The following is a 21,431-nucleotide window of genomic DNA, read 5'->3' on the forward strand; positions in this document are numbered from 1 at the left end:
TTAAGTATGGTTTATCTGGGATACCAGATTTGACCAGGACAGATTTGAGGTGTTTTTGAAACTAGAGTAAGGATACTGTTTGATTTTTGTCATCAACGAAGAGGGGAATGAGAGCGTTTCTTGTTTGGGATCCTCTATCGTGTATGTAGTGTGCTAGTGGTTGGAAGGGCTGGATGGGAGTAGGGAGGTTGAAAATGAAAATGTAATGACCTTTTTGGGTTTGATCTGTTTTGCTTTGTTTGATGAAGTATCTGATTGTGTCATCGTCTAGGATCTGGAGGTCCGAAATAGCTGGATGGAGCTTTGGGTAGAATTTTGACGTAGTGGTGAATTTGAAGCAATGGAGGAAAACGAAGAACACAAGGATGAACATTGATGAAGAGTATTTAGGCAACAAGTTATTAAATCGATGGTAAGTGGCTGTCTGGTATCAGTCATGCCCTTGATGAAGCGTGAGATCCAGGGATGGTTTATTGTGGGATAATTCTTTCCTAAAATTAATTTATGGAAAAACGTAATGCCGCTTAGTTACCATTTGATAGTACCGGGATAGAGGTTTTTGGTTTTGTTGAGGTGCGAGGTGAAAGGAGGATACAGAGAAGAGAGAAAAATTGGGAAATGGTATAAATCATATGGAAATTTTGATGGGGTAGGAAAAATGGTTGAATCGGCGGGTTTAGAGGCAATGAGTAGCTCGAAGAGCTGGGCTTTGTTTACGTGCCTAGGGTACGTGATATCTGCGGTGGCTAGAACGTGTCGTAATCCATTGATGGTCCATTTTGCTCTACCAGGGATGGAATGGCGATCTGCCGTGGAAAAGGCAAGCTCTTGAGGGAGGGGGAGAAGTGATAATCCTGTGGCGGCACCTAGGAGAAGAGGTCTCCGAGCATGAGGTTTGGCGGCCTTGATTCGCTACTGGTGGTTGAGGAACGGTGCTGGGGGAAGCAGATGTCCCTGGCTTCGATGAGCTGTTGTGAGCTATGGATGAATTTGTGATCGGAAGGGAACAGGCCAAGTTCTTGAGACATCTTCAAATATGGGTGGGGTGATTTGCCAGAAGACTTGATGCCATGTAGAGGTAAGCAACAGTTTGTATACGCTCACTCAGGCGATTTGATTGGTTAGATTAAATTACCTTGCTCCTCCTGAACCTTGTTTATAAACTTCCATGTGAATAAATTATGACAGTTTTCATTTTTTGGGTGAACTACCTCTGCATGTTTTCAAAGCTAATGAGTAAACAATGTACTTTCTGTTAGAAAGATTTAGTGAAATGTTTTCTTTACAGGTTAAATGTTCTGTATAAAGCTTGCTGAGCTCGTATGTCTTCAGGAGTTGATTTGGATTGCTCCTTTATGCCTCTCCATCTCACCTCCTCTCTTATCAGTATGCCTCCCCTGTGGTCACTTTCCTACTCTAACCCTTAATCCAATCCTGCCAGTTCCCCATAGTCACAGTGGACTTTTGAATTTTCTCTTTAAACCCACGGAGTGCGCTCTTAATCGACGGTTATTGCTCGCGATCGAATTTGTAGAGAGGGGGCAAGTCTTTAGTGATGTGATTTCTGGCATCCTAATCCAATCTACTTCCAAAGCTTTTCTTTTACACTCTCCCTTTCATCTTGCCACAAAGCGATGGCATTTTAATTTTCATTCTCGTATTACACTTTATTTATTTAGCTGGCTGCTTTTTTCTCGCTTTCCACACAGATACAGGTTGGTATTGATCACTGGAAATAACATTATTTTTCTCAAAGGAATTGTGTAGGGTATGTTTTTCTTTTAGATTCTTTTAAGGCGGACATGTCTGTGGTTAATCTGGGCTGTGGCGAAGAAAAGACAAGCTGGTAATAACTGTTTATGGATGTGAAAATACTTCAATATGTGGTATTGACTTTGTGCAATGTTATTTCATGAGTGGTTGTGATGTGCAATAATTTTAAAAAGGAGAAGTTGAATTTGTTTTTTATGTTTTCTGTGTGCAGACCAGTTGTTTTTTCTTTACTGGATATAAAAATGTGTACACAAGATGATGTACCCATAGATCCACCGTGAAAATGGATAACCTGCCACTGTAACCTTAACTATGTTTTACCTGATTTACCCCTTGAAATTAGATTTGTGTATTCAGACATGTTAAATGATATCTTTGATTTGAAACAGACCAAGTTACCACATGACGCACATGTTAGGTTAACCTTTTTTTTGTGCGCAGATGACTTCATACTGTTGTTTGAAAATTACTTTAGTTTTTTATTTGATGGGAAGACAGTTGATACTGCTTGTTTAATCGGGGACTGTCAATTTTCTTTGTATAATACAACGATATTTTTAAACAATGGAGCTACAAGGAAAATGGCACATTAACTTTAAGTAGTATATGATATAAGCATGATTTAAGAGAAAACTTAACTGTGCTTTTTGGGTTGATCTCCATGACTTATGCAGATGGCATTTCTGAAGAAAGAAATCCATACAAAATCAAAAGGCTCACATATACTGTACTATTGGGAATTCTAAAGAGTGCTATATTCTTGCAGGTTTATCAATAAAAACAATTTCTTTTAAAGAGCCTTTTGCATGCTTTTTAATGCACGTTTAGTTTAAAAGGTGTTCCTAAGTTAACGTTTTGCTTAGATAACAAGAAACATTTCTACCAGAGCACCAGTTAAGTAATTTTTTACAATGCCAGTCAGACTACTAACTCAGTTTACGTAAACAGTGATTGATCAAACCTTCCTTCAAACCGCATTCTCAAACATGGATGTCTGGCTTATAGCCTGTGGGATCTGGGAGGAGAGACAGGGGCAGAGACGGCATTAACAAGCTTAATGAAACATGTCAGTGTGTTATTTTGCGCCTCCTGCCTTGGTCACAGCAAGTCAAAGCCCTCCTGCCAGGAAAGCCCATTGTTAGGATGCTGTATTAGCTTTAAGTCCCAGGAGTCCTGCTCCTCTTCATCTCCATCTGTCACTGTCAACACCGAAAGGGTTTAATTATACAAACACACACAATCATACATTTATCTCTTGAACTTGGTGACATGTATTGGCTCTGTGCTTGCATAAGATATTCTCATAAACACATGTAGGTGGTTTCCCCATTAAAGGTATAGCTCAAACCACAGTATGACTTTCTTCCATGGAACACAAAAGACAATTTTAGGCAGAATGTTAGCCTCAGTGACCATTCACTTTCATCTTTTTTCCATACATTGAAAGTTAAAGGTAATTGAGACTGTCATTCAGCCTACATCTCCTTTTTCAATTTTGGCAGAACTATTCCACTAAGTCCAACATAGATTGGGGTAGAGATGGAGGACAGGGTGTACTGTCAGGTGGTCAATGAGTGTTTGCTCTCTGGCAGCACCTCTCCATCCATGGCTCTAGACAGGAATGGAGGGGGCTTCAACCTATGGGGTCAAAGTTCCTGACACAAGTTTTCACACAGTGGGCAAAGGCAGTAATTAACTCACTGATTGACAGGAGTATGACTGCAACAAGGAAAGAAAATAAGCTATCGCACCTCTGCCAAACTCAACAGGACAGACTGTCAGCAAGGTGTTTTTGCATTTCAGTGCAGACAAGAGTGACTCTGGATTTTGATCTGTGATGAATCTATATGTATTTAAATTAATCAGCACAGTTTAATCAGTTCAGTTTAGTGCTTGTACTTTTATTGTGTTGCTCCTCTCTCTCTCTCTTTCTTTCACTCTTTGTTTTAAAATTAAGAAGTACAGTCATGTTTAATAGGATGATATGTCCCTTGATGATATGCCTTGAAATTAAGATGCAACACAACTCTGTCACTCTGTCATTCTCTAGAATAAAATGGAAAATAAAATCCTAAGCCTTACTGTTACATTTAACCCTCCTGTTGTGTTTGGGTCATTTTTGACCTATTTAAGATTTAAAAATAGTTAAAAACTAATATTAATCTTGTATTTGTTCAAGATTCATATTTTCACATTTTTATGATATTTTGTATTTATGCAATATCAGGGTGTGTTGGGTGTTTACTAGTGCATTGCTAAATGGTTGCAAGATAGTTGCTTACTGGCCCAAGTCAAATGAGACCATCCCTGACATCCACCCTGGATATGTATGTGGACATTTACATTCTGAAATAATCTTTTTTTTTAATAAAAGCCATGATTCTGCCATAACTTTTATCCTCAAAATTAAGGGTTTACTGTATCTACTGTAAAGGTAAAAAAACTCTAAAATTAGATCAAGTTAAGATTAAGTATGGAGTGCCACGGGGATCAGTTTAAGGGTCTCTGCTTGTCTCCTTATAAATGCTTCTCCCGGGAGACATTGTCAGGAAACATGGAATTAATTTCACAGTTATGCTAACGATACCCAACTTTATATTTCCCAGGCCTGGCCCTGGGCCCTCCTACCTAAAAGTACACCTATCCAAATTAAGCAAGTTTAAATTGTACAAATAAACAAGTCTAATTGTTCAAAAGCATACAGCTTAAAAGTACAAATCTATCAACAGTAGTTTATCAGCACAGGTATAACTACTTCAGAAGTACAACAAAAAAAAAAGTTTTTTAAACAAACATACATCACATGCACAAATTAATAAATACATTTAATGAAATTCTATGCAAATGAATAAAAAGGAATTAAATTACCAAATTAAGGTAAGGAGGGCTACAGTAGATGATATTTACATGCTGTAAATAGTGGCATATGCTATAGACCCTTTTACTGTTTGTACACAATGATGAGGTGGCAACATATGCACGCGAATATTGGCAATGGAAGTATGGCGAGAATCAGCAGCGTGTCAAGCTACGCGAGCGGATTAAGCAACACAGACAGAGAAAGTTATTTCAAAAGTTGACTTTATCAAATGGTATCCGGCTACCAGATCCGTGTACTATAGTGGAGTGGATAGAAGACGTTAGCAGATGGCCAAATATACAGAGGCCAGATATATATACGTATTTATTTGAGAAACCGAGCGTGTACACCTGAGAGAAATTATGAGCATATAAATCACTGGATGCTTATGAATACGTTGTCTGAGCACCCTAAGGTATAATAAAACAGTAGGCTATATAATCTAACAACTTCAGTGTATGTAATATAAGTATTGTGATGGAACTTGACTACATCACTGGCAATGGGATGCACCTGATGTGTCACGTTATGATAGCTTTAAATGCTGAGTGCATATTTAGAGAGAGTGGTCTCTTCAGGTCCAGCAAACTGGTAACCAAGTCGCCACAATAACCCTCGCATTCCAACAACCTGTGAGATGCTGATGCCAAGCCGCTGGAAAACGTCGCCAACCATGCATTCCAGACTCGAAAAAGGCATGTGTGCGCCTGTCCACCCCCTCTGCACTGCTTAACCCTTAGTGAGCCCCTAGATCACGATGATAACACTGCATCTACTTTCAGCGATATCACACACTCCGTAGACGCTTTATTTATACCTTTTGTGTTCATTTTTATTTCAAATAAATTACTTTTCAGTAGTGTGCAGAGCCACCGTCTGTCTTTCCTTATATGGATTGATAAGGGGAGAATAGTGAAATTGGTGAACTTGAACCCAGGTTGCCCATGCAACTAATCAGCTGTCTAATTAAAGTCACTACATGAGATCTTAGGCTGAGGAAGTCAAATTCACATACTTATCTCTCCATGTCTTTTCTTCAAAGTCTCTGATGTTTCCCGACAAAATATACCAATTCTTCAAAGTAGCAGAGTGTATCAATTATTTCAAAGTTTGGATGGCAAGAAATTTCCTTCAACTCAATTCTGACAAAACAGAGGTTTTAATTATTAGACCAAAAACCTCTCAAAATAAGATGCTTGAATATAATATGTCTCACAGTGGATGTACTGTTACTGAGGCTCTCTGCTTCTGATGCTGAAAACTATTTCATGCTTTCATGACCTGAAGACTAGAATATTATAATGCATTATTGGAAGGAAGTCCTGCAGGTTAAATAAGCTTAAGTTGGTTCAAAATGCAGCAGCTAGAGTGCTTACTAGAACCAAGAAATATGATCATATCAGCGCCATTTTATCAATGCGACATTGGCTGACTGTTAAGCTTTGTCAATGTCAATGTCAGTTTATTTATATAGCACCATTAAACACAACCAGGGTTGACCAATATGCTGCCCAATAAAGAACATCACTAAAATACAGTGCAATAAAACTTCCTCATTGGTTATATGCCAAATCAAAGAGATAGGTTTTAGCTTAGATTTAAAAACAGATAGTGATGGTGCAGAGGGGCAGAGCATTACACAATCTGGGTGCAGCTACCGAAAAAGCGCAGTCACCCCTACATTTCAGCTTCGACTTCGAGATGCACAACAATCTCTGTTTGGATGACCGGAGAGACAAAGCGGGATGATATTCAGTCAGTAAATCCAAAAGATAAAGAGGAGCCAAAGCATTTAAAGCTTTAAAAACTAAAAGAAGAATTTTTTATTTACTCTGTATCGCACAGGCAACCAATAAAAGGACCGTAACATTAACTAATTAAAAGTGCATTTTGAACTATCTGCAAGCGGGATAAAGCTGATTTGCTAATCCCGAAATACAGTGAGTTACAGTAATCAAGCCTTGATGTAATAAAGGCATGAATTACTTTTTACTAGACAGGATAGATTTCACTTTTGCTAGTAGTCAAAGCTGAAAGAAACATGACCACTGTGTTTATCTGTTTGTCAAATTTCAGACCATCATCGGAAACCACGACCAGATTTTTAACACAAGGTTTCACAGAAAATGATAAATCACCAATATTTATTTTGGGAGTACTGAAAGAATCTGACGAGCCAAAAACAATTATTTCAGTTTTACTCTCATTAAAATTACAAAAATTGAAAGACAACCAAGCCTTCACATCAGTTAAACATATCATAAGTGCTTCCAAGCCATCAGAACTCTTTTTTTAAGGGCAGATAGATTTGAGTGTCATCAGCATAGCAATGGAACGTCAGCCCATGCTTCCTAAAGATAGTACCCAATGGAAGCATATATAATGAAAAAGAATGGGAGCTAAGATAAAACCCTGGGGCACACCACACGAAAGTGGAGCTGACTCAGATAAATGTTCACCAACGTTAAATTAAAACTTCTATTTGAAAGATATGATTAAAACCATTTAAATGCACTTCCTTTTATTCCAGCACAGTGCTCCAAGCGAGCAAGAAGGACAGCCTGGTCCACTGTATCAAAAGCAGCACTCAAGTCTAGAAGCACAAGCACAGCAAAATCCCCAGTGTCACCAGTTAGTTAAATATAATTTAAAACCTTCAAATGTGCAGTCTCTGTCGAGTGGTGTTTTCTAAAACCTGATTGAAAAACCTCAAATATCTTATTTTCATCAAGAAAACTCTGCAGTTGTTGTAAAACAATTTTTCTAAGATCTCTGTAATAAAAGACAGATTAGAAATAGGTCTAAAATTTGCTAAAACAGTAGGGTCTAAGTTTGTTCTCTTCAGCAAAGGATAAACTGTAGCATGTTTTAAAACATCAGGTACAGTACTAGTTTCAAAACTTTGATTTATCATATTCAAAAAGTAGGGACCCACTGTATCAAAAACTTGTTTCAGGAAAAATGGAGAATAACATCAATGGTGGAGCCTGATAGCTTTAGCTATACCCATTATTTCTTGAAGATGTATAAAAGTGATAGGTTCAAACTGACTGAACTCAGCAGTACAAACAGAGGGAATGGAAGGATCAAAAACAGGGGGAGATATCTCCAATCTGATATAATTTATCTTGTTAACAAAAAATCTAAGAAGCTCCTCACACACAGTTTTTGACACAGCTTAAAAGAGTTGATTTGTCATAGACAATATGGGTGAAGTGCAAAGTAAACAAAGTAAAACAAAAACAAGAGGGACTAGACCACGAATTTGACGGCAAGCCACACACAACGGCGCCATCTTCGTTCATGGGGAAATAACACAGTGTCTTTTTTTGTGTCTTCAAAAGTTGTGTAAAACCATCTCTCTCAACCGCTTGAATTGGCACCATGTCTTTTGCGATGTAATTGGTGACAGCGTTTGTTATATCTTGCCATCTGTCACTTTTTTTGTCGTAAGGAACTTTTTTGTTAAACGATTCGGCCAAAGTTTGTTGAGTGTTTTTTTGCTATAACCCTGTCAGCTGTAGGCGTGTTGTGTTCAGTTGACTTGCAAAGCTTTTCATATTCCTCATATTCAGTGCAGTGGGTAGTTCGAAGATGGAGAAACAGGTTGGTCGTCGAGCTGCTGTAACCGATTTTTGGCACAGTTTGCAGATTGCTGTCTTTTGACTAGAATCTAACCTTTCAAAACCAAACCACCTACATGCTATTGATGACGAACAATGTCTAGCAATTTAATAAGCATGGGTTGCAAGGTTGTTGATGTTTGATGATCTTCTCCTCTTGCCGTTTCTTCACTCATTTTTAACTTCTGTCATACACACCGCAACCTTATGTGCAACATCACAATCTGAATGCGGATGTGCAGTACTATATACTTTGGTGCAGCACTCAGTGAATTCGTGGACACTTAACACAGCTTTTTGAATGTTTTTTGAAAATAAGTGACATACTCGATAATGTGATTTCGCATATCGTTAAAACAACAATTGCGATATTATCGTAAACAATATATATCACAGACCCCTACTACTCAGTATACTAATTTAAACCATGACTTGTATTACACATAGATAACTAATATTGCCATTTATTCATGATGTTTAGCAAGAGGGGATCTGGATACCATGGTGAGCCTGGTTTCCCCCAAGGTTATTTTTTTCTGTGTAGCAACATCTTATGGAGTTTTGTATTTCTTGCCACAATCGCCTTTGGCTAGCTCATTGCTCACCTAAAGTCAAATAATTTTTAAGGCATGTAATTTTAAATTGTGTTATTTATTTATACTGCACAAGGAGGACTTTAAGACATCAGAGTATAATTTTCTGTTACAGCATTATTTTCTGTAAAGCTGCTTTGAAAGGATGTAATGAGAAATGCTACACATAAACTAAAATGACTTGACTTAAAGGAGTAGTACCATCGTTGATATATAGGGAGTGCTCTTTCCAGATAAAATACTATTTTTAAAAAGCTTGTGTTTAATGTAAAAAATAAATATACGAGAGTCACGCGATTCCATGCAAGGAGCGGATGTGTAAATGACGAGCTCTGCGCATTTTACTAGTTTTTAATTATTTTTGTGTTATTATCTGGTGAGATTCGATACACCCTGCAACTTATTTGTTATTTGAAGTCAACATGGAATGAATTCAAAATCCTCAGGCTCTGGATATATTTAAAGGCACTTACAATCTCAACCTGAAACCACAGACTGGCCCGCATACTAGGGACACGGTTTGGATGGTGCGGCTGGAGAAATCCAGCGTCAACTAGCGAGCATGTCTGTGATGCTGACAAAAATTGTTGCTGACTTAGAGGATCTCGCTGTAATATGTCGATCGATGACGGTAATGGAAACAATTATCTGGAGTCATCGGAGAGAATTATCTGGAAATCTACTAGCGACCAAGGCAGATTTGGAACATGCTTTTGAAAAACTGGAAGACCTTGAGAACTGTAGCCGGTGAAATAACATCTGAATTGTTGGAATTCCTGAGCATGAAGAAGGCAGAGATATTGTGAAATTCCTAGATGAGTTGTTCCCGAGTTTGCTCGACATAAAAGGCCATAAGATGGAAATCGAGCGAGAATATTAAAAGTGCAGAAGCAGAGCTGAAGCGCCGAATGTCATCTGATGGCCTCAGAGAATTGACCCGATTGAAATACAGAAATAATAACATGGAAAATATGTGCTCACGGAAAGTGGACTTTTGGTAATTCAGAGTCGGGGGACAAAGCAGGAAAACTTTTGGCTAGATATATATACTATATATTCTACTATTCCCTCAGAGAAATCTGCTGCTGGTGAAATATTTACCTCAGCAGTTGATATCAATTATACTTTTAAAGATCAATATTGGTCTTTATAGTTCCACATCTTCATCTATTGATTAAGATATTAGAAATTTTGTGGAACCTCTAGAACTCCCTAAACTGACATCTGAGCAAAAAGATTATCTTGATTCTGAGATAAACTTGTTGGAGCTTGACGAGATAATTAAGGCCCTGCCTACAAGCAAGGCTCCTGGGCCAGATGGCTTTGCCACTGAATTTTTTAGATCTTATGCTACAGGCCTTGCTCCACTTTTTCTAGAAGTTTAAATGGAATTATTACAGGATGGAAAGCTTCCACCAACCATGACACAAGCCTAGATCAGTCTGATTCTAAAAATTGAGAAAGATCCAAGCAAATGTAAGAGTTACCACCCAATTTCTCTGATCTAGCTAGACATTACAATTTGGTCAAAGATTCTGGCTAACCGATTAAGTACAGTTATGACATCTCTTATACATATAGATCAGGTGTGGTTTATTCGTGACCACAGCTCTTCTGATAACATTAGGCGTTTCATCAATATCATGTGGTCAGTGGCGAATGATCAGACTCCGGTCGCTGCCATCTCTTTTCGTCGCTGCCGAAAAGGCATTTGATGTGGTAGAATGGGATTATCTTTTGAAATATACGGGTTCTGGAATAATTTTAATGGATGGATTAAGTTACTTTACAGACACCCTGTAGTGGCGGTACAAACAAATTGATTAATCTCAGATTATTTTTCTCTGCATCGGGGCACCCAGAAGGGTTGCTCTCTTTCCCTATTATTGTTCTGTCTTGCCCTGGAACCATTAGCAGTCACGATAAGGAAGGACGATTTTCCAGGGTTGCTGGCGGGAGGTATGGCGCATAAGCTACTGCTTTACGCAGATGATAGTTTATTATTCGTCTTTGACCCCACTAGATTTGGCCTTGCCTCCACAGAATTATTAATTCCTTTTCTAAGTTCTCAGGATACAACGTCAGTTGGGTATTTTATTCCCAGCAAATTTGTCTGATTTAGTTAGAGTTAAGTTTGACCCATTATTAAAATGTTTTTCGAGCGATATGGGCAGGTGGTCTCCATTCTGAGGAAGGTTAATGTTAATAAAAAAAATAAAAATATTATGCGTTTGTTCTCAGACATTTGGCTAATTGGTCGCTTCCACCTGAAAGAGCCCTCCCTGGCTTTGTACTGAACAGGAATTTCTTGCACCTATTTTGCCATTGCAAAGCCTTTCTATCAATCTAACTGGAGAAGTTAAACTCGAAATTGCACTCAAATTCGATGGACAAAAGTGTCCAGAGTGTTTAATTTGGATATTTATCTAAATGTTGCCTCGAGTTTGCCTGAACTACGTATCAATAAGTCCTCTTTTTGCTGGCCAGAGTGGATTGTGAGGGGGCTTACTACACTCGGTGACCTTTATGGGAGTAGTGTGTTGAGATCCTTTGAAAATTGTATTCAACATTTTGTGATAACAAGATCTCAGTTTTTTAGATATCTACAGCTGCGTCACTTGCTCTGTACTATTTTTGGGAATAGCACTCACCCCACTAAAGTGGCAGATACTATGAAAGTGGAGATTACTGCTTTTGGAAAAGGTTATGAGGCATCAGTGTATTTCTCTCTGTTAATTCAGAGTCTGGGGGATGGAACCTTGACCACTCACAAGAGATTATGGGAGAAAGATTTAAACTTGGAATCTAGAGATGCAAGGGTGTACCTTATGCAATTCAAGATCTTAAATCCCCCTCTAGATTGTACAGGCTTGGTCTTAAAGTCACACCCACCTGCTGGTGATGCCAATCAGAGGATGGATACATAACCCATGTCTTTTGGGGGTGTGCTGAGATTCAGGAGTTTTGGCTAAAGGTTCAGAGTTTGGTGTGAAATATATTAGGGACTTGCGTATGATTATGCCCCATTCTCTGAATTTTGTGTGATGGGGTGGTCATTGACATTCAAAATAGACACATAAAGAGTTGGGTCTTATCCAGTGTCATGATCGCCAGATAGATCATTCTAATGGGCTGGAGGTTGGCTGGAGCACCTTTCAGGAGTGGTGCTTGGAGATGGGAAGGGTGGCGGCCTTTGAGGAGGGGTCATTTAGAAGAATGGGGAAATACAATAGGGTCATGGAGAAATGGGGAGGGTATATATAATTTATGTATGGGTGATTATTTTTATAAGATTTTTATTTATTTATTATTATTTTTATTTTTTTTCTTCTGTGAGTCTCTATAAAGTACGACCACTGGGATGTTGTTGGGGCCAGGGTGGGTTAAGAGTGGGGGTTAAGATTGAATCTGTGTTTATGTGTTTGGTTTTCTGTGTTCATTTATGAGAATCAATAAAAATTGTTAATCTGAAAAAAACAAATATACATTATTTCAATGTGCATGTTTAGAATCCAAAGGAGGGTAATGTATACTGTATCTACTGAGCTCTAAAGGGTCTTTTTTGACCTGAACAAAATGGTTGTTTGGAATTTTCTCCCAAAACAGAAGGGTTAAGAATTCCTTCCCTCTTTATCTGAAGAAAATGGATAAAGCTTCTTTATCAGAGTTAAATTGAAATTGAAGTGGCTTTTATGTACTGTTTTAAAAGCAATGCCATAACCAGATTACACACAACCATAGACAGTATTCAGATTAGTGGTTAATCAGGATGGGTTTGGAATGACTAATTCTTAAAATGTTACTTTTGGTCCCACCAAACATGGAAAATCATTATAAAATGTTCTTCTCTATAGTCTTGGTTAATGTTTAAACAGATGCCTTAACAAGATAAGAAAATCAATAAAAAAAACATTATTTTAATGGTAAGATCATTGTAGTTACTGAATATGTCAAATCTAATCTATTGATTACTTGCAGTCTGATGTGTCTATCATCTTTACAGCTAAAAACTAAGGGAGGGTTTGCTTCTGCCCAAGAGGCAACATAGCTCTTTTATAGTTAACATGTTCACCTTTGAAGAATACACTTAAAAGGAGAAAATCAGAGGAATAAATGCAGTGTCTCCCCCTTGCTTCTGAGGGGACATTCTTCTGTGGCACAAAGGGACCGGGATCACATTGCAGTGCTACATTCAGTGGGCCACTTTGTTTTCAAATGGTTTTGTTAGTTGTGACACTGCAGACATCTAACTCCTTCCTAGAATCTGAACCGCAAAAAGCTCTTGTTCTCTGGCGGCTAACCCAGAAACAGACCCTGTGCTGGGCTGTGCCACATTAAAAAGGTTCCCCCAGGTGATCTTCCCCTGTTGATGCCTCAAGGGGTTCTGAGACATTTAAACAGCTTAATACAGCCAAACATGCACCACCATCTGATTTGAACACCTTCCTCCAATTTGAAAAGTAGTTTATTTGGTGTTTCACGTGTCCCACTAAAGGGTGCTTCTTGACCTCAGACATATCTGAAGACTCCTTGCAGACAAAGTCACCCACATAAATGGGCCAACACATGCTGACACACCAAATGAGATTGTATAAAGCGGGTTGTAAGTCATGAGTCTTAAAGGGATAGTTCATCCAACAATGAAAATGTTGTCATAATTTACTCACCCTCTTATTGTTACAAACCTGTTTAACTTTCTTTTTTTCTGTGGAACACAGAAGCTGCTAATTCCCCACACAATGAAAGTGAATAACACCTGACAACCCTTGACAAATATTCTGTCACTAATATTCTGCCTAACATCTCCTTTTGTATTTCAATATTTGGAATAACATGAGGATGACTGAATAATGAGCTACTTTTTGAGTGAACAATCTCTTTAAGGCATCATAACACATTTATCAATGGAAAGGTCTGGATGATCAGGGCTGTTTTTGGTAACATAATAAAGGTTTGGTATGTTGAATGAGCTCAGAAGGTTTCCAATTAGATATTATAATCTGGGCAGCAAAATAATCTTTCCAGACAAACACACAGATAGAAAGACAGACAGACACTTTAGTGTGCACCATGGAAGCAAGCAACAGAAAGACTATCCACTGCATTAACCTTCCCTGGTCCTGCCAGACTCTTTCTGCACTCTTCTTTCAGCAGGACCCAAGGGAGGGTAACTATGAGCCCGGCCCATTCTCCCTGAGAACTTTGATTTCCTATTAGGTTCCTGCAGTGGAGGGGGGACCCACTCGTCTCACGTTCGACGGCAGGCTCTGCATAGGACAATGGCTGGCCTCGGCCTGGATACAGGCCCTTTTGTTAGCCATGCCATTTTGTTTTCGCCCCGTCTCACTAGCAGGGCAGAGCCTCCACATCTCATGCTCTTCTCCAAAGTACACACTTTAGACTGGGGGAGGCTGGGTGGGGAGAGCTAGATTGGTTGTCTATGCATCAAGAAAAGGAGTTTTGATGCACTGCTCATCACCCCATCAAGGAGCTATCAACGGTCAGTTGAACCAAAATCAAAAAATAATGTAGATCTTAGAAACTGCCTGCATAGTTACTGCATTTTGATTTATCTTGATATCGATATCATTAAAATATTTGCCCAGTCATTTTTAATTTTGCACTGGCCAGTATAGACTGCAGTCATTGTATGACATATTTTATTATTCACAAATGAAAACAAGTCTGTGAGGATTAAAGTCTGTTCAATGGGTGGTACTGTTTAATATTTTGGTGTCATTCAGCAGAATAAACACTGAACATAAATCATTCAAAAAAACACACAAACAAACAAAAAAAAACTTTAGGTATACAAAAACATGGGTTATGATAATTGGATTTTATCGTCGAATCAGATGGTACAACGCACTGAAATTGACTGTTCATCTATCTCTCACAGCATTGTTTTCATTCGCAAATAAATAAAATAAAAATGTAAAATATATAGCAGCAAACTACAATGGTCGGGATTGATGCACCAATGGCTCAAGTAGACTATTAGGTCTTACAATTGTCATGTATATTCTCAAATGCAATGTGTAGAGATTCAACAATCTTGAATCTCCACTGAAAAGTTAGGGTTTGATGAACAACTTACAACAGAGCTAGACAACTGGCGGCCCGGTGGGCCAAATCCGGCTCGCCAATCATCTTTGTCTGGCCCTCCGACTGATTTTTGACCAAACTGTCTTGCCGTCTGAAATACCAAAGCGCTCTCTGTGCAAAAAACTGTTCGTTTTTTATTTGATAATTGTTGTATTTGTTTTTTTTTTTTACTGTTCTTGTTGTTCTGTATTTTTTTTTATACACAATTTCATGTAAGACGTTTGGCATGAATAAATAATAATAATAAAAAAAACTCAGTGTTCGTAGACGCGAGCCTCAGCACTCAGCGGTGAGTTAAACAACGCTCAATAGACATACAATAGCAGTCCGCCGTCATCAGTTGTCCAGACTGGAGCGATTGTTTAAGCGTTTCTGGCGATAGGTTAGTTACACTGCTTTGCTAAAAATGGATCACACCGTTTAGGTGAGAATTTGATAGCGTCTTTTTCAATCAAATAATTTATATAAAGTTGCTTAGTGCTGTCAAATATCACCGCAGTTGACAGAAATGTTGTTAGCACATATGCACATTAGGCAACGAAAGAGAAATCGATTATGGAAACTGAACGTTCAAAGAAAATGCTCTGAAAAGTTTGCTTTTTTCTCTATTCTTGAAGTGTAAAACTGGCGTCTCATCTGTTCAGGGTCTGTAGGAAAAAACTGAGAATGTGAAACTGAACCTGCATATATCCTGAATATATTTGGTTCTATACAGCTGTGAGTTAGTTATCTCAATCACGAACAGCATCAACTCAGTTTGTTCTTTTCCCCCAATGTTTATTTGCACAAAAATATGGCTCCTGCACTGGCTAATGTGTGCAAATTCACAGTAATTGCAGGGCAATTTTTTTCCTCACTGAATAGGATGATATTTTATAGAGAAAATGGAAGAATGTACATTTGATCTCTTTTTTCCCAAAAATAAAATGTCATTTATGCATTAAGTATTCATGACATTTTTTGTATGACCATTGTTTTCATATGTGGGATGATATTGTGAAAGGGCTTTAGCTGGTAAGAATGTTTCTCCTCAGTTTTAAAAATCACAATAGCCCTTAAGTGTTAAAATTATTATGGTTTTTTTAGAGATCATCACTTCTGAATGAAAAACCTATATATCATTTATATGTTACAGAGCATGCAAAGCACTGCAAACCTCTTCTAATAACACAGCCATTGGCTTAACTTAACCCAAAGAGATGCACTAAAGTGCAGTAAACCATACTGTATTCGAGAAACCACAACGTGATAAAGTATTGAATGTCACACGAATATGGGATGCTTGAGAAGCGTTTCATCACAGAATGCGAGTCCTCATCTCACCGTCCAAACTTTTTATGATTTAATATGGGACACAAAGCCTTCAGCATGGGATGTTTCGCTCTCTGTTAAAATACAGGACCCCAAGATAAAAAGCATCCCTAAAATGGGCAGCAGCAACAAACATTGCATATGCCACCTCTCCCATTTTTAAGCCGTTGTCTGTGAAGAATGTTCATATTTGGAAACTGCCCAAATGAAAAGCATAATCAATGGTAAAATATCCATTGCTAAAATCTCATGCATGGTGAATATACGCAAGTTTGTTGCATTACTATAACAGCTAATGTAGACATGATAGCATAAGCGACTGTAGTCTGAACAGACAAAATCTGATCTGGTCACATATAACTTGCAGTTTGAACAGTTACTCAAAACAAATCGTATTTGTGGAAAAATCTGATTTTTCTGCAGTGTGAACAAAGCCATATAGTTTCACTACTCACATCATGCATGGCACTGACTGCTGAACTAACTTGATTTGCAGCAAGCCGAGCACGAGTCCCTCCTACTTTGATTTGACTGGTCATCTCAAATGACATTGACGAGTTATATCACTAACATTTCTACTAAAAACCTATTTACAACTTAAAACTTACTGTGATTGTTATTTGTTATTATTATTATTAAAAGCATGTTTTTTTATTGTTAGCTCTGTGAAAACGTGTAAATGGCGTATAGTTCTGTTTTTGTATGTAGATAGATATTTATATTCATAGCTTTCTCTTACTCGTTTCCCTGGGGTTGTTTAATAACATTTGACATATATCTATATTTGATTTTGTATTTGATCTTTAACAAATCAACATTCCATGATAAAGTGTTCTTATTTAAAATAATAAAATAATTTTGTTCTTAAGAGTGCCGCCCTGTGGTGGAATAATGCAAGGACATATATTGTGTCATGTTTGTGTTTGAAGAATGAGTTTAACGAGTTTAATAATATGGAAAAAAAAAGGAAGAAAAAACTAGAGCTCAGAACAAGATCTGCCCCACCTATATCTGTGGTTACGAGCTGCAATACATCAATCATTACATCACTGTGTTACTGTAGGATTAATGCAATGCTTAAAGTGCAATCAAAGTCAGTACAATAAAAAATGAAAGCATAGAATAAAAACAGTGCATAATTTCTGTGCTTGCCTTTCAGCAGGCAAGCAGCATAGTAAAACATATTTTACATTTTCTGTTTTTATAAATAGTCGTGCTTGATGAAAAATCCAAGTGCTCAAATAAATAAGGTTAATAGATTTGCAAATCATATAAAGTTTAAATTTATTACACCAATAATTAGATGAAATGTCACATCCAGGCAAATAAGATCCATGTTTAAATTAAGCAGGGTCATAGAACAAAAAACAATCTAGTAGCATGTAAAGGCGGTTATACATGGGATGTTAGTATAATCAATACTTTTCATGATAAAATGCAATAAAGTTCATTATACTTTTATTGCATCTATTGCATTTTTTAACTTACTTTGGCCATATGGATCCAAAATGTTTTGAATAATGATGCAGAGAGCCCAACTCGGAATCTTACGTAGGTTTGTTGAGTGAACTCAGCAGCATATAGCACATTTTACATTTTTATAAAAAAAATTACCAGTGTTGGAATGTGCACACTGTAATAAATCTAAATAAAATTATAGTGTGACGAGGATGAGGGCGGAGCGGGGCCATGACTACGAACACCCGGCCCCCAGTCAGGCTAATCAGCCGAGGAAATCACTGCCATCCCCCCTAACGGAGCAGCCGCAGCTGCAGCTGCAGTCGTCCGCCGGGGGACAGAGGAGTCACTGCCGGCTGCCTGGAGCAGAGGACCCGCTGCCAGGGATGGAGGGGCTCCCTACCGGCCGCCAGAATACAGAGGGGCTTTCCATCCACCGGGGGGTCAGAGGACTTGCTCTGGTCTGCCTGGGGAGGAGCGGCTGTCTTCCGCCAGAGGGTGGAGGAGTGATCGAGGACTAGGCGACTGCATGTCTGGGAACCGGCAAGCAATTTTATCTCTCTCTCTCTCGCTCTTTCTCTCTCTCTCTCTCTCTCTATCTATCGCTCTCTGTCTCTCTCATTGCCGCTCCACCTTGCCCTTTCCCTCCCTCTCCTCTTTTTGTTTTGTTTTCCCTCCTCTTGTTCTCCCTCCCCTGTTCTAGAGAGGCAGGGAAAAGCCTGAGGTTCCCCGGCCTGAGGCAAAGGAGGAAGGAGTGTGACGAGGAGGAGGGCGGGGCCGGGCCATGACTACGCACACCTGGCCCTCAATCGATGAGAGGGGTAAGTGTAGCGGAATTCAGCGGTTCGAGACAGAGAGAGCCACACGCAGCTGCCGTGTTTGTGTTTTGTGTCTTTTTGTTTCAGCCGGTTACGTCTCCTTGACATTTTAACCTTGTTACATACTGACTTGACGAGGAATTAAAATGACTGAAGCTCTGGTAATTATTACATTTATAATAATTATTTAAAATTAGAAAATGAGTTTTCTTGAAGTTGAAAATGGTAAAATACTCAAATCACATTAAACCTAAGGAATTGTTTTGTTAATATCTTCAGAACGACTGATGTATAAAAATTATTTTGATAACTTTTTGTTAGGGGGATCTTTAGATGATGTATACCTAATTTATCGATCGGACTAACAGTCTAGGAGGAGTTCGAAAAAGTAGGTTTTTCAAAAATAATCTAAATGGTGGAATACAGGTGCTGGTCATATAATTAGAATATCATCAAAAAGTTGAATGTGTACGTTCATTCCACACAGACTGATATATTTCTAGTGTTCATTCCTTTTAATTGATGATTATAACTGACAACTAATGAAAAACCCCAAAATCAGTATCTCAGAAACGTAGAATATTGTGAAAAGGTTCAATATTGAAGACACCGGGTGCCACACTCTAATCAGCTAATTAACTAAAAACACCTGCAAAGGCCTTTAAATGGTCTCTCAGTCTAGTTCTGTAGGCTACACAATCATGGGGAAGACTGCTGACTTGACAGCTGTCCAAAAGACGACCATTGACACCTTGCACAAGGAGGGCAAGACACAAAAGGTCATTGCTAAAGCAGCTGGCTGTTCACAGAGCTCTGTGTCCAAGCACATAAATAGAGAGGCGAAGGGAAGGAAAAGATGTGGTAGAAAAAAGTGTACAAGCAATAGGGATAACCGCACCCTGGGAGGATTGTGAAACTAAACCCATTAAAAAATGTGGGGGAGATTCACAAAGAGTGGACTGCAGCTGGAGTCAGTGCTTCAAGAACCACCACGCACAGACGTATGCAAGACATGGGTTTCAGCTGTCGCATTCCTTGTGTCAAGCCACTCTTGAACAAGACACAGCGTCAGAAGCGTCTCGACTGGACTGCTGCTGAGTGGTCCAAAGTTATGTTCTCTGATGAAAGTAAATTTTGCATTTCCTTTGGAAATCAAGGTCCCAGAGTCTGGAGGAAGAGAGGAGAGGCACAGAATCAACGTTGCTTGAAGTCCAGTGTAAAGTTTCCACAGTCAGTGATGGTTTGGGGTGCTATGTCATCTGCTGGTGTTGGTCCGCTGTGTTTTCTGAGGTCCAAGGTCAACGCAGCCGTCTACCAGGAAGTTTTAGAGCACTTCATGCTTCCTGCTGCTGACCAACTTTATGGAGATGCAGATTTCATTTTCCAACAGGACTTGGCACCTGCACACAGTGCCAAAGCTACCAGTACCTGGTTTAAGGACCATGGTATCCCTGTTCTTAATTGGCTAGCAAACTCGCCTGACCTTAACCCTATAGAAAATCTATGGGGTATTGTGAAGAGGAAGATGCGATACGCCAGACCCAACAATGCAGAAGAGCTGAAGGCCACTATCAGAGCAACCTGGGCTCTCATAACACCCAAGCAGTGCCACAGACTGATCGACTCCATGCCACGCCGCATTGCTGCAGTTATTCAGGCAAAAGGAGCCCCAACTAAGTATTGGTCATTAAGGTGACCTGCTCCATCTAAAATAAAACAGCTTTAATTTGGCTACAACTTATAATTTGGAAAATAATGAATTTAATCCAGTTTGGAATAAGGCTGTAACATAACAAAATGTGGAAAAAGTGAAGTGCTGTGAATACTTTCCGAATGCACTTCTACATCATTTTAAACATTTTCCTTCATGTATAAAGGAACGTATGTCATATTCTGTCAGCTGATGTGTTTTTTTTCCCAATCATTTGACTGTATGTCAAAGCTGTTTAACAATGTCTTTCACTGCTTAGTAACTGAACATTTGAAAGTTTGTTACAAATTAAACTTTCGTCTGCACCAACTCCAGAATATCAAATATTTATGTAGAAAAATGAAATGGGGTGGAAGGGGTAAGAGATGGATAGAAAAGAAAGTCAGATTGACAGGTGCAGTGAGGCAGCACTGATCTGCAGAGGGGGGAAGGACCCCTCATGAGAAGAGCACAAGGACATGGATTGAGTCTGATGATGTGAAAACAAGGGATGCATGGCTAATCTGCATGGGGGGGAGATAAGGGTGAGAAGATTTTGCAACACCTGCATTCCACACTCTCTTGTGTTAGAGATGTGAGAAAAGATGTTGTGCAAGAGAGCTCCCTGTTTTCTTCATTGGTTGATAATTCTTTGGGTAAATATACAATCTTACACAAAATGCTCATAAATTGCATTAAATATGTGTTCAGAAGAATTGTGTTCAAATTTAGTGTTTCTTATCAATAATTTTTGAAGGATGTACATGGATTGCATGTTTGGAGTTTGACCACGTTTGGTGCACATGTGCAAGAACTGGGTATGTAAATTGCATATTAATCATATCTCTGCCCCAGACATACAGGCTTAAAAGGAGATGGTGTTCACCACTCATTCAGACTAGTTCTTTGGAGCCGAACATGTGTGTGTTCGTCCCATCACCTTGCTGTCTGCTGGAATCATGCCGCATATCAGCGGTCACCCTTGTACGGTCGAGAGTCCACAGATGTAAAAGAGTATATTCTAAAAGAGTATATTTCCTCTAAAAGAGGTCTCACAAATGCTTGGCATCTTTTTAAAGACATCCTTTCACCTTTATGCTACTGGGTGTGGCCGTTATCTTTCCCCACTGGATGCCCACGAAGTCTCGAGTGCTTGGGTCGCCAGCACACCGAAGCAGCTTTTGTGGAGGGGTCATGTTC

This window comes from Xyrauchen texanus, chromosome 37 (assembly GCF_025860055.1).
Source record: "Xyrauchen texanus isolate HMW12.3.18 chromosome 37, RBS_HiC_50CHRs, whole genome shotgun sequence".
Lineage (NCBI taxonomy): Eukaryota > Metazoa > Chordata > Actinopteri > Cypriniformes > Catostomidae > Xyrauchen > Xyrauchen texanus.